This window comes from Canis lupus, chromosome 21, assembly GCF_003254725.2.
Source record: "Canis lupus dingo isolate Sandy chromosome 21, ASM325472v2, whole genome shotgun sequence".
In the NCBI taxonomy this organism is placed as follows: Eukaryota; Metazoa; Chordata; class Mammalia; order Carnivora; family Canidae; genus Canis; species Canis lupus.
In genome coordinates, this window is record NC_064263.1 from 48762422 (window position 1) to 48777032 (window position 14611).

Consider the following 14611-nt stretch of genomic DNA (forward strand, 5'->3'; position numbering starts at 1 on the left):
TAGCGGAGTGGCAAAGGTATTTTCAGTGTCATGCTGCGTGACATCAAAGGCCCAATACAGCATTCAGGTATGTCCCCTCTAATCCTACAAATTATTGAGTAAGGTCTATTTTGAGAAAAATCTTGAAAGAGAAGTAATATTCCTGTTCATCAGACGGTACCTTAATATGAGGTGTGTTTCTTCTCTGTAAACTTCTTACGAACCCTAAGTACAGCTCTATGCCATAATCAAATGTGTCCAAATTGGTCAACACCTGTTACAGTAATTATGCAACCAGGCATGGCCGTTAGTGGCAAACAAACAAAAGAAAAGAGCCACAGTATGAAAATGTTAGAAGGGCCAAAGTTAGGAGAATAGAACAAAGAGGTCAAAAACCAGTCCCATCTGGGAATAATATTTAGTTGGATCGAGAGAAACCGCGCCAAAACCATTATAAAACAACTGAGACTAGTCCCCAAACATATGAGAGTCATCAACTTGTAACCCTGTGAGTTACCAGGTTTTCCCTGAGAACATTTAAAAATTAATAGTAAAGAATAAATTGGTTTACTCATTGTAATGTTTCTTTAAGTGTGATCAAAAGGGCCGTGACTGTAGACAGACAAGAGTTAGAACTGACAGTGATAGCTGCCTATGGTATGTTGCTGGTTTTATTGGGAGAAGAGCTGGAAGAACTCGCAAGTTTAAACCAAAGGGTTTCAGGTCGTTTCAGGATCAAACCGTAAGGAACAGATTACATTATTTTTGAGACTTAACTACACAGGCTGTTTGATGGTGGTGGTGAGAGATTATCTACCGTTAAATTTTATATTCTTCATGGATAAAGTTAGAAACGTGAGAAAAAGAGAATTTAGAAAAAAAGTAATCATTGAACTTCCTAAAGTCATATTAAAAATAAAATCACACTAGGAATTCGGCCTATTTTTATGTGACTCTGAAACTATCTTGAATGGTCTCTTTGACCAAGGACCTGCGTGGGACATGCAGCTGGCTGCTGGTCCAAGTCCTCCAGATAGCACAGGGATGGTAGGAATAAAACCTTCAATGCTACACATGTGGCGGCAAGGGTTGAGATTTAGATTTGTCTAGCACACAGAATTATCTGAAACTCTTGACTTTCTCAACTTCAGTTAATCTTCAGTTTACCGTCCTCATGTCATGGTTACCCTCATTCAACTGATGAAAACTTGCTGAATACCTACTGCCACACATTGCTCTACAGACTATGTTTTGTTTTAAGATTTTATTTTTAAAAGTAATCTCTGCATCCAGTGTAGGGCTCGAACTCACAACCCTGAATTCAAGAGTCACACACTCCACCGACTGAGCCAACCGTGTGCCCCAACTCTACGGAGTATGTTATAGGCAGATGAATAAGACATATTTCAGGTCTTTCGGCACTCAAATTCTTGAGCATAAGATTTGTCTTTTAATCCGCTAGGTCACTTGTGAATGAGTGAAAGGTGGGAAATTATGTCGGGTTTTGTCTTCCCTTGTCATAGGATGGGTGTGTGGGAAGACTGACCTTCCAGCATGCTGGCAGTGGCCAGGGGATAGTAGTGATGGACAAGAAACCTGTTCCCAAAGCTGGAAGGGCACCTAGCAGCCGGGGAGGGCCCATCATGATCGATCAGAGCCCTAGTTACCCTTGGTTAACGGCATTTTACAGAAGGTAGACAAATGATAAGGGATAACCGATGCGAGTAGTGACAGGAAGGAAATGAGGCATTGTCCAGGCAGATCATTTTTCTGAGTGATTAGGTAGATTTATAAAACGATGGATCCAGAAGAGATCGTAAGAGATTATCTCGTCTTCCTCACCACTCCTAGGCCTATCATTGCAGACCACTGAAGAAGATTCCACATCCTTCTTCTGAAGACCTTCCTAAGGATCCAGCAATTCTAGGGCTTGGAAGTTCCAACTTACAACACAATTTTGTTCTTGTTGCAATTTATATCTCATTTTACTTCATCTAACCTTAGTGAAGATGGAGAACAGCTGCTCACTAACTTCCTTGTGTTATTAAGTCACCACTCGGACTTTTCTCATAGCAAGAAATCAGATCTCACAACCTTTCTTCATAAACTCCAACTTCCAACCCATTAATCATTTCCCTGGGTCTACTCTGGAACTCCTCCAAGATCTCCATATTCTTCTGAAAATGTAGAGCCCCGTACTAGACATGTGTGTGAAATTATCCAGGGCTCAGGAAACATGGGAGTCATGAATTATCTGAACACAGCTGTTGGGAAAAACTAAAGGGGAGATTCAATCAGATTGACAAATCCTTCCCTCGCAACTTAGAGACAGAAGTGGTTTGTTTCATAAAAAAGATGAGCCTTCATGCCAGAGCTGTGTCTTCTGTCCTTAGTTTTTAGACAAAGCACTTTGCAAAAGAGATAGGCCTTGAACAGGACATTTAGCTTTTATTTCTTTTCTTCTCAAAAAAAAAAATTGTTTAAGAACAAGTGATTTTTCTATACTCCGCTTAATATCCCAAGTTGTGAACCTTTATCTGTTCAAGTGGGATTGTGCTTACATATTCTCAGGGGTTTATTTTGATGTAATTTCTCTCAGAAGGTAAGGACTACAAAACACTGCACTACTTTTAAAGCTTCAACTTTCTCCTAATTTGAACCATATCTTTTCATTTTGTCTGCGTATAAAGCCTCGTTAGAAGAGAGTAAAACTAAATTGAAGTCCATACAAAAGCATCATGCTAATCTACATGATTCCCAGAATCACATTTAAATGATCACTTCTCTTGTCATTTATATGTCTGTTATGACCTCACAATCAAATATTTGGGGCCTCTTCATTCTTTATAGCCCAGATGAAGAGCATGGGATCAGCGGAAATACCGTTCCCACTACTCATGGTTGTCTCTTTAGGGCATATTTAGGGCATTCTGTGGTGACTACAAACTCAACTTACTAGTCCTGAGAAATGAGGCCAGCCATGGAATGAAATCAACACTAAAAAGAAACTGAATAGGAAAGGAGGGCACTTATTTCCCCTTCATAATATAATTTCGAGAAGTTGCCCAGGGACTCTGTGACCTAACGAAGACTACTAGGAGTGTTTGCGGTAAGTAGGCACTTCTGAAACCTCAGTCCATCAGTGCAGGGCCCCATGAGTGGTAAGTCTAGTTGGATCTAAGAGAGGGTGATGCTGATGCAGATGGACAGGACAAATACAATGTTTCATGAAAGTCGAGGACAGAGAGATGGGATAGAATGGGGAACGAATGGGGGAAAGCAGAGCTACACGTTTAAATTCCAAGACTCTTTACTTGATTTTTCTTCCTCTAGTCATTGCTATATATACCTATTTTTCTCTGCTTGGGCAGTGGTTATGACCTGGGAAAGGTGGGTGATGTGTGTGAGGTAGGGGGATACATGGCTAGGTATCCAATTTTGGAAGTCAGACGTTGATTCCATGATACAAATTAAATATATTTCTGGGATGCAAATTCAGACCACAGTCAGCTTTCCTCGAGACAGCCTCGATGCTGAATTAGAAAAATGAAGACCCAACACTTTGGTACCAAATTTCATGCCTCTCCCAAATGCAGGAAAATGTTTAGCATTGAGGATCTTTTATTTCCATAGACATGTTTTCCTGGAGTACTTGGGAAGAATGAGCCAATACTATTATATATTCTGACCTTTTTAATTTAAAAAAAGAAAAAGTTCCCAGGATAAATAACTCAAGTTAGCTTGCATTGCTCATTGCTTTATGTCTATACTGAATGCTAATTTGAATTACCATTCTCACATAATAAACATATTCTTATGGCATTACAACCAGATTGTGGATGTAGATCATCTTAGAACTACTTTGCAAGCCAAATTTCCATTGCCTTCCATTTTATCTGCACACAAAAACTAATTAAAGTGAGTAAAAATAAGTTGAATTCCATAAAAAAGAATCGTGCTAACCTACATGATGCCAATTTGTCTCAAAAAATATATAGAAGTTTGACATATTCTTGACTATTTGCTTGGCTAATTGACATGTTTAATATTACTTTTTGTTATTGTGTTTTTGAGAACTCATATTGTTGATATTTGTTTATATAATTGCATTTGTCATTTTTAGGAACAACTTATAAATATCTAATTTACCCTTCAATTACTTGGTCTCTATAAGAGCACAACTTCAGAGTACTTAATAATAGAAACTAATCACAAAACTGGGATTATGTGTGTGGATGTTATATGAAGAATAAAGAAACAGCTTTAAAGAGTATTTCTTTGAGGAGCACCTGGCTGGCTTAGTGGAACATGCAACTCTTGATCTTGCAGTCATGAGTTTAAGACCCATGTTGGGTGTAGAGCTTACCAAAAAAAAAAAAAAAAAAGAAAAAGAAAAAGAAAAAAGAAAGAAAAAGAAAAAGAAAAAAAAAAGAATATTTCTTTGGAAAATGATGTGGGTTAAAAAATATAAAGTTTAAATTAGCAAACATTTCCTATCATTTTTAAGACTAGGGATTTTAATAAATAAATTTAATATTAGAATTCCCCTCTATTTTGATCATTTTAAGGGAAATAATCAATTTTTTGTTTTGTTTTGTTTTCGTAGGCAGAGTGGGGAGGAAGCTACAAAGATTGTCACTGGAAACCAAAGAAAGCTGTTTTGTCAAATCTCAGATAAGAAATATAGGAATCAATGAAAACTTGAGGTTTCAATTCATCTTGCCTTAGCTAGTGTCTCAATCATTGTAAAGTAACTGTGGAGTGTTGAAAAAAAATGTAAATGTAATTAGTTTTGTCCTATCGATTTAAAATTACTAATGTCTTATTGGCAGGCTGTCAACATCTTGTTAATCGTGTTTCTATTTTAGTAATTAAGCTATATATAAACTTAGGCTATCCATTGTTTTCTTATGTTTTTATTCTTGGAAAATAGAACTATCATTGTCACAGGCAATTTTAAGGCCTGCGGGCAGCGCATTCAGACGGTAGCCCAGAAAGAACAAATGATTCAGGTGACTTCAGTGCACTGGAGGTACCTGTGACCTAAATCATCGTTAAGATACTTCCTTCCCCCTACATTTAGACTCCTTCCAGGAACTGTATATCATTTGGTAAACTAAGCTTGAAACTCGGATCATTATTTCCCCTAAAGTTAGAGCCCTGAGCCAAGGTTAGAGTTCACAGTCTTCTATCCTTTATAGCACGCAGTTACCTCTGACAAGGCTTTCGGTGGATGTTTTCATAGGTTAACGTGTTCTTTAAGATCATCCTTTCCTGCCGGAATGGTTTCTGAGCTCCAGGACATAACAAACACGTTAGGCGTTCAGGCCATCCTGTCTTGCACACATCTGAGCGGAGGCAGGAGGGGGTCTCCCCATCTTTGATTCCCTACATAACTTCGGCAGCTCTGCAAACACCACTGACTCGTGCTACCAAGACTTACCAGTCTGCCTCCGGGCCCTCACTGAAAGCCACATCTTTCTAGGAGTTGCTTTTCAGGAGGGAGATGGATGAGTTTTGTCAGGAAGATGCCCAAGTCCAGGTATGACTCCCTTACCTGGACCATCTCCCAGCTTATTTCTAGAGCTGATGCTCGAGTTCTGAGTTGGCGCAAAGACACAACGGACCCAAACACCAAGTTTTGGCATTCTCCCAAATGAGATGCGATTCCCAGAGAAATTCCAAGTTTGGACTGGAGCCTTTGGAGGAAGAACATTGAATTGCACAAGGAAAGCCAATAAACATTTTAGTCCCTAACAGGGGCTGTAAGCCTTGTAATTACATTCAGGATTGTGCTTGTCCATCCTTCTCTTCTCCGTATCTGTAAACAACATGTTAGCTTTGGAGGTTTGTCATCCACTGTGTTGTTGGAGAGGGTGTGCCTCTCACAGCATCTGCAGCGCGAGAGCCACTAACAGTTTGAAAAGGCAAATTTATGAAATGGCTTCTAAACACACTAAGTCCTAATCTAAACAATTTACAACGTTTCTTACTCAATAACTCTCAGAAGCCAGCTAAGTTGGAGCTGCCCTGAACAAGTTAAGAAAGGAATTAGACATCATCCATTGGGTTAATAAACTAAAGTAAGTGGAAGGAAGAACAGGCAGGTGAAGAGTTCCAGATACTCATCTCTCTCTTCAGTGATGATATACTTATTTCTGGAAATTCTCTTTCTTGCTAGTGTTTTAAACATGACAACAATTGTGATAATAACAGCTAAAGGATTTACAGATTAGTTTACCAAGTAAAAGAAAAGGCTTTGGGATGAGGCTGACCTGGGTTTGAGCCGAGCTTTGCCACTTAGTGGCTATGCAAATTTTGGATAGTTCTTTAATTAATGGATGCCTCAGTTTCCTTATCTTTAAAATCGGAATAATCCTAAAATGGTTGTGAGGATTCAGTTAACTGTGGAAATGTAGAATGCTCACCACAGGGAACTCAAGAAATTTCGATGTTATTGCTAATTGGTTGGATCCGCTCAAAACCCTAAGTATTGTCCCTGTCTCCATTTTGTGACTGCGAGAATGGGACTCCAAAGAGGATAGGTGACAATGAGTAGTTTGAAAGTCTTTCATTCGTTGGCAGAGATTCAATATAATTCTGGACCAGCATTTGCGGCAACCAGTTTTGAGATTCTCAGCCATCTCAAAGGGTTTGGCAAGATCTCTTGATGAAATGTATGTGCAAACCCGAAAATGCGAGACGCATATCAAATCTGGGTGGTAGCTATGAGATAGGGAGACATGATTTTACAATGGACTTTGGAACCAGAAAACCTTTAGGTTTTAATTTTAGCTTTTCCACTTAAGATTGGCTGTGTAATTTTGGGTAAATCACTGAAACTCTCTGAGCTCCACTTTCCTTATTTGTACCATTAGAATATAATCCATCTCAGAGAGTCGCTTTGAGGGTTAAACAGTATATTCAAATGCAAAGCAAAGAATTTAGCACTGAATAAATGCAAAATAAATGTTATCTCATCCCATCATAATGTGCATATAGTTCCCAGAGGACGGTAGTGACAAAATGAAGTCTACAGTTTGTTGAGGTTAGTGAAGTCACACAAGGTGTCCAAGGCAATGTGCATTGAGTTAGTGACCAGAGTGTGAACTTTTCAATACAGTAGTGGATTTCTAGGGCAGTGGGGGTAGTGCTGGTGGTACTAAGGATAAACATTAGAATGACAGCAAGCTCAATCAATAGAAACACGTCACCATACCCCTAGCCACGCCATCACTTGGTTCCTTCTCCACTTGGCAACTTGTTGAATGGTAAAAGTATATTTTAAAAGTTTTCCCCAAATGCCAGTTTCCTTCTGCCAGGGAGGAAAACTCAATGGCTAATACTGGCAGACAGCAAGAGGCTAGATTAGCATTTCTGAGTCTACACTATGTTCATAAGCACCCGCCAACAAGTGTCGTGTTGTCAAATAGCTTTGTGAAATGCTACAGAGTAGTATTTGCAGACTTGGCCACCAATAGAAATCACAGACACCTTCCTATCGCTTGTCACTTGTTACAGACATCTCAAAAGACGTTGATGCTTAATCACCACTGCAAAACGTCAGTGTTGACATACTGTTAGATCTTATTTCGTGCATTAAAAAAGCACACGTTACCATATCACACAATATACTGTTTTTTTTTAATATTTTCATGACTATTAAATATAATTGGCTTCCTTTGCAATCTTATAGTTCTTTATTTACTTAGAACCATTATTTTGAGAAGGGTTGATAGGCTTGACCAGACTGCCAAGAGTGGAGTCCATGGGCCAAGAGTGGTTACAGAGCTCATGCTAATCCAACATACTCCAAGGAGAAACAACAAGCCCATTTTCAACTATTGATTATGGAAGTTGCTGGGAAGAAAGTAGCCCTTAGTGAAGGAATCTGGTAAAAGCAGAAGAAATGGGTTTCCCACCAAAGTAACCAGAATAAGGAGCATGGATGGTGCAGACCAATCTCAACAAATGGCTTTAGGGGATACGCAGAGGGGTTACTTCTAGAATCTCTCTTTTAATAGTGATCCTACTTTGGCTTTTTATTTTTTTCTGCTCAATTTTCTTCATGTTCACGTTTCTCCTTTCTAGTCACTCACCCTGCAGTGTCCCATTGGAAAGGCTTTAGGTATGTATGGAACCTTTCCATAATCACCCAATTTGAGTATTTCTTCCCACAGGTCGCCTTATTACCTAGGGAGTGGGTAGTTGGTATTTTCCTTGAAGCTGGAGATAAGATAAACTCAATTGCAACTTCTTCTAGTGCTGATAAGTGTGGGACCCTGCAGATTCTGAAGGAATTTCTAGATTCCCTAACATTATAACATGCCCTTCGATGTCCTCCGAGCACAAAGATCGCAGATTATTTTCTTCTGCTGTTGAGGGCAATTGATTGGATTTCTCTTTCTCGGCGTGAGGAGTATTTTGGTGCATTTAACCTTTACTCAAGGGTTAAAAACATCGGCAAAGTACTTTTAAATTCCTGTGGTGGTCCAGAAAATGCTTGCAACTGGTCAAAATGTCTCACATAGACCGCATGTTTCTCCTAGCTTCAGACTTTACTGCTAAATTCAGAGGTCACATGTTGCTAAACTGCTGGTTTTTAGAAACGAGATTTTAAAGGTTTTTTTTTTTTTAATTTTTAAATTAATACTTTGGAATATATTTTGCCATTTGTCCAAAATAGAATTCAAGAATGATATCTGTCATCCGTAGTGCATCAGAAGTTATTTTAAATATGGCATCTTTATAAAAGTCAATAGCTGCCTCATCAAAGGGCAATCATGTCCAGTGTGGGTGGCTGTGCCAATTGTTTTTGAACTACTGCAGCAAGCTAGCCAATCCCAGGGAATGGCTTGCAGCCTTTCTACACCCACATTTTTTCTTAATTATCTCCACCAGGCTGAGTTAGCTAAGGACAGATCTATAGCATTTCCTGGATGTCAAAATGCCCACACACCTTCTGCAATCCTTGAGCTTCCAGCTCCCTTTCATGTTTTTCCTGGTTGGTCCATCTAATTATCTATTATCATGTATATATAATGCATTATTCATGAGGCCCAGACAATTTCAGGATGTAATATCTCTGATTTCAAAAGGAAATGACCTGAAAAATTAGAACTTATGCTTGCACAAAGAAGATGAGCAATTAATTTGATAGTGAGTCTCTCTCATCATCCCATACATTTGAAAAATAATCTGCAGGAGTTTGGGATCATTGTTCAAATTAAAACTCTCCCAGTCGTCATTTCTTAGAAAACCACAGGTTCAACATCTAGATTCCTTCTATATGGGGTTTAAATAAGTTGCCTTGACTTCTCATAACGTGCTTCCTAACAAACAAGTTAAAAACCTGGTGGCACCCCAAATTATAAATCATCAAAGGTTAGGGTGACTTAGGCCCTACCTTCCGCCAAGGAGGAGTTATCTGTTGTATCACTCAAACTTGGAGCTAACATGGAATTGAGAGTTTATCTTGAGAACATCTTCCTTGTCTTATGTGTGAGGAAATAGAGATGCTGAGGGACTAATGGATTTTTTTTCAGCTCCTGACAACTAGTTGGGAGGGAAGCTTGAACTCAGACTTTTAATTTGGTTCACTGTGTTCTCTTGAAAAAGGTAAGATTCCAGCAGTTTGTCCCCTTCTGGAGATTGGAGGAAATTAAAGGACGAGTCATGTCTCTAACCTATAAGCTCCACCAAGATAGGTGCCATTTAGTCTTCCTTATTGCTGAATCTTCAGCTTGTAAGTTAATGCTTATTGCATAGAAATATGAATCTTAGCATCTAGAAAGTATACCTTTTGGGCAAAGTAGGAAGCGGCCGGTCAAGTTCATGATCCCGTAAGTATCAGGGTATCTACCAAGACAAGCAAGATCCCAGGAATTGAAAGCTGGGATGAAATTCCAGAGGCTTGGAAGAAAACAAGTCAGTATGAATTCAAGCATCAGATATGGGTTGGGATAAGTGACCTCTGAGAACCTTCCCAGCCCTTGGATTCTATGACTCACTAGAAAAGCAAAATGATTCTTGGCTTTGGCTCTTCCTATTTTCTGTGTTGTTTTTTTGGGGACTTAGAGACTGTGCCTTAGATGGTATGTCAGGTACAGGAAGATTCCTTCCTTTGAGTCTCCAATTGCAGGAGATTGAAGTGGCTTAGAAAGGCAAGGTCATAGAATTCGGTGAACTGTTTGTAAATAGTTTTTTTTTTTTTATCAAAGAAATCAAAATAGGAGAAAGATAACACATACAGTTCCCTCAGATACCTAAGTGGGATTTGAGGTGGCACCGTCTGGAGAGGAACAAGCATGATCCGTGAAATTTGAAGAAATAGACTGAGTCAGTCTTCACCTCTTACCAGCAGCGTGGTCCTGGACAACTCTGAATCTGAATTTCCTCATCTGTAAAAAGGTGACTGCTAATTCCTACCCGACACAAATGCCAAAGAGATCAAATAAGGAATAAGGTAAAAAGCTATCAAAGCACTACATGCCTACAAAATACTATTATCAGGAAATACAAATAAAGTCTGCATTATAGCAGAATTCTTTCTAGGACTCCTTTAGAATGTTAGGAAAAAAGAAAAAAAAGTAAGAAAGTCTGCCTACATTTTTAAAAACTCAGAATGAACACTCCCCAAATTGCCAAATGAAAATGGAGGCAGGGACAAAGAATTTAACATTCTGACCTTTGCATCATGCTGTTTTGGGGTATTAGTCTTCAGGGAACATGTGTATCTTCCTCAAGACACACTTGTTAAAGCAGTAGCTTTAACTTCCAAAGTAAAAGAAAAGAAAGAGAGAGATTTCAAATTGTTGAAAGTATGATCACTCTTAAGTCAAAGGGGGAAGGAAATTTTCTTTTTATTGTTGAAGAATTCAGTCTTTCTGCCTTTACAGGCAACCCCCCCTCCCCATTTCCATAGGATTCAATAGTGGTATGCTCTCACTAGGTGTTACTATTTATCTTTATTAAGTACCACACTCTGTTCTTTATGTGGATTGTGTCGTGTCAACTCAAGAGAGCCCCGCTTGTTAATGACACCAGCAAAGACACAGAGACAAACATGCCCCTACACACGCACACGCACACACGCACGCACACACAGCAGTAGCAGATCAGCAGGGAAAGACACGAGCCAAAGAAAGATAATTTGAGTTACTTCTGAGGTAGCAGTTGTAAAATTAAAATAGGCAACTCATTAAATTATCCATAGAGTGAAAAGAAAGCTACCAAAATAGATATTTTTCTGGCAAGTCAGTGCTTTTCAGAAAAAAAAATTTAGTTTTAAGCAGAATTTTAAAACCAGATGATATCAGTTGGTATTCATTAGAATCATTTAAATAGTTTGCCCTAATCAAAAGCAAAGAATAGCTTTGCTGGCCTTTGGTAGAAGTATATTGAATAAAAAATATGTTCAGTGAGACATCATTTTAACTGACAGATTGTAAGCAATTTGATCTGGTGAATGCTATTTGAGCAAGTTGGAGCCTGGTCCCCAAATCATAGAATTAAAAATAAAAATTCTTTTCCGGCAATGCCTCCATGCTGGCTTTTCTTCATTTCCATGTGCTGGTTTTTGTGGCCGATTATCTATTTAGTGGTCATCATCCAGGCCTTGCCTCGCACATTGACTGATTTGGGGATTTTGTTTCTTACTAACGCTTCCCCTAGAGGACAGGCCAGGAAAAGAAAAGAAACTAGATTCACCAGCTTCTCCTCTTTTAAAAATTTAGATTAGCGACTTGATAGGAAAAGAGGCTGGCAAATAAACGAAGTTTACGTACGTTGATTTTGGTATCTTTTCAAGGCCTTCTTTCCGACTCACACTGGTAGGCAATTAACAAATACTGTTTTGTAAGCCAGCAAAAATCTTGCTTGTACAATCCCTATTCCTGCCTTAACCATACAAATTTTCCATCATCTAAAAATAATTAGCACCCTGATTCCATTCAATGAAAGTGCTGTACGTAAAGAGAATGTAAAATAGTGACAGCTCCCATTTGCGGAGAGCGTCTGCTTCCCAGTTTGCAAAACCCTTTCAGACATTTTTTTTTCTTCCTATCCTGCAAAAATTGCTGTGTTGTAGGTCTTACTATCAATGACACTGAAAAAGCTACAGGCAGGATGAATATATTTTCATCTGAATCAATACTGATATATTCCATTGGGGGAGCTAGACCAAGCGAACATCTCACACACGGAAATATTAATATGCAAGACCAGGGGTCCAAAAGTAGGCTAGAAGGTTGCTGGTTTTTAGGGTTAAAAAGAGCCCCCCCCCCTTCCTTGCTCTCTCTCTCTCTCTGTATCACCTTCTAATCTTCCTTCTGATTGCAAACCGGACAATTGAAATTTCTTGCCTTCCTGCTGAGACGCTCTATGTAAATACACATCAACAGTGACTAGCAGGTGCACCATCCTTAAAGGGACCTTCGTCTCCGCGGCGCCCTAGGCGAAACCATTTTACCTCTTAAGTCGAGGACGTGTGTGTCTGTGACAGAGGATGACGTGACACTTTGCAGGTTTAAGTGCTTAATGATCTCGAGGTTACAAGCATGAGGCTGTTAAGCATTTCCCCCTCCTGGTCTCCCAGAGACGCGGAATCTACAATTTTCTCGGGTCGCCTGTCAGATAAATTGGCAAGTCGACTAAAAGGCTAATATTCCCTTAGCGATGCCTCCCTCGGAAGCCCTAGCAACTGTATTAGGCAGCGGGGAGTACTCGCGAGCAAGACACCTCGCCGAGAGGGAACTCTGCAATTTAGAGTGACAGATGATTCTTTTCTCATCCATCAAGCCGCCTCAAAATGTCACAATATTTACACCTCTTCCTTGGTGAATTAGAATCCAGGCAGGGTAAAAAAAAAAAAAAAAAAAAAAAAAAAAAAAATTGCGACCGGTTGCCGCTTGATTGGGGAAAAAGGAAAAAGCAAGCGTTGCACCTTTAAATCCTGCCGATCCGTTCCCGGTCCACCCGCTCCCCCTCCCCTCCCCTCCCCTCCCCTCCCCTCCCCTCCCTCCCCTCCGCACCCCTCCCGCCCTTCTCGGGATTTTGCAATAAATCTCCCAGTTCTGCGTTCAGCCCTGCAGATCCGTATTTAAAACAGCACCATCTGGGAAGGGTGGGTGGCGGTGGTGATGCGGACTCCTTGGAGTTCCTTTGCAGCACGCTTGGAATTGCATCAGACGGATCAGAAATCCCCCCGCCCCCACGCCCCGCCCCGCCCCGCCCCGCCCCGCCCCGCCCTCCCTCCATCCTCCCGGCGTCCTCCCTCCTCCCTCCTCCCTCCTGCTCCCTCCGCGGGGCTCGCGCGGGGAGCGCGGCTGCACCCGGAGCCTCCGAGCCGCCTCGGCTGCTGCGCGCCCGGCCCCGCGCCCCCGGCCCCGCGCCCCCGGGCCCGCCCCCGCCTCCGGGCACTGCCGGGGTCGCGGCGCTCCCCGCCCCCCCCTCGGCTCCTGACTGCAGGGCTGAGCCGGGGGGGAGGAGCCCGGGACGCCCCAGCCCCGAGCCGGGCTCGGCCGCCGGAACAAAGGGTCCGGCCCGGGGGCGGGCGCAGGTCGCGGGGGCGGGGAGGGCGGCGGCCCCGGGCTCCCGCGGGAGAGGCCGAGCACCGCGCGCCGCAGGCTGGGGCATCGCGGGGCGCCCCCCGGGGCGGGGGCGGGGTGGGGCGGGGGGGGCGCTCAGCGGCGCAGGTGCTCCCCGCGCCCCCGGGGCGCCCCTCGCCGGGGCCGGGCGGCCTGAGCATCCTCCGGGCGGGCCTGCGAGCGCTCCTCGCCGCCGCCCAGGCCCCCTCCCCCGGCCCGGAAGGGACCTTCTTCCACCGAGGGGAGGCCCCCCCTCTCCTTAGTTACCCCGACTGACTCGGACCTGGGCTCAGTGAGGCATCCGGCCCGGCGGGGGAGCGGAGCGCGGTCTCGGCGGCTCCCCTTCCCTTGAGAAAGCGGGAGCCCTCCAAGCCAGCGCCCGAAACTCGTGGGGAGGGAGGAAAAAAAAAAAAAGAAGAAAAAAAAAAAAAAAAAGAACCACCAGAAAGAAACATCCAGCGAGGGCGACGGAGGGGAAGCGATAGAATGAGGGAGGGATGGAGGGATGGAGGGATGGAGGCAGGAGGAGGGGGCGGGGTACAAGGAGGGGGGGCGGGAAGGAGGGAGGGAGGCAGGGAGGGGGAGAGAGAGGAAGGGAGGGGGGAGAGATACATAGAGAATGAATCCTTCTCACTAGAAGAGCTGAAATTACCTTGATTCATTTTGTGTTGGAGATTTAACGCTACCTCCTACCTCCTCCCCAGCCTCCACCTCCCCTTCCCTCGCCGTACACCACCTCCACCGCCTGATTCTAAATGGCACAAAGTCAAAATTTAGGGGATCGAATGTTGTGTAAAAGCTTCATAATTAGTAATGAATCTACTGTACACACACACACACACACACACACCGGCAAAGAACGGAAAAGAAGGAGGTGAAGGGGAGAAAAAGAGAAATCTTACATTTGAATCAGACATATGCAGGTCCAAGTTAACTAAACTCATTATATCCGCAGGAAGACTGAGCATTTTTTCCCCCTTTATTTCTGTTTCCCCCCCCCCCACCCCCCTTCTCGCTTTACCCCAAGGCTCTCACCTAGGGCAATC

At 42.4% G+C, this 14611-nt stretch overlaps 1 protein-coding gene across 3 annotated transcripts in view; it reads right to left on the reverse strand.

Moving 5' to 3' along the window:
• Positions 1-14611, reverse strand: part of BDNF (brain derived neurotrophic factor) — a 51908-nt gene that overhangs the window by 35582 nt on the left and 1715 nt on the right. The gene's annotated exons all lie outside the window — the stretch shown is intronic.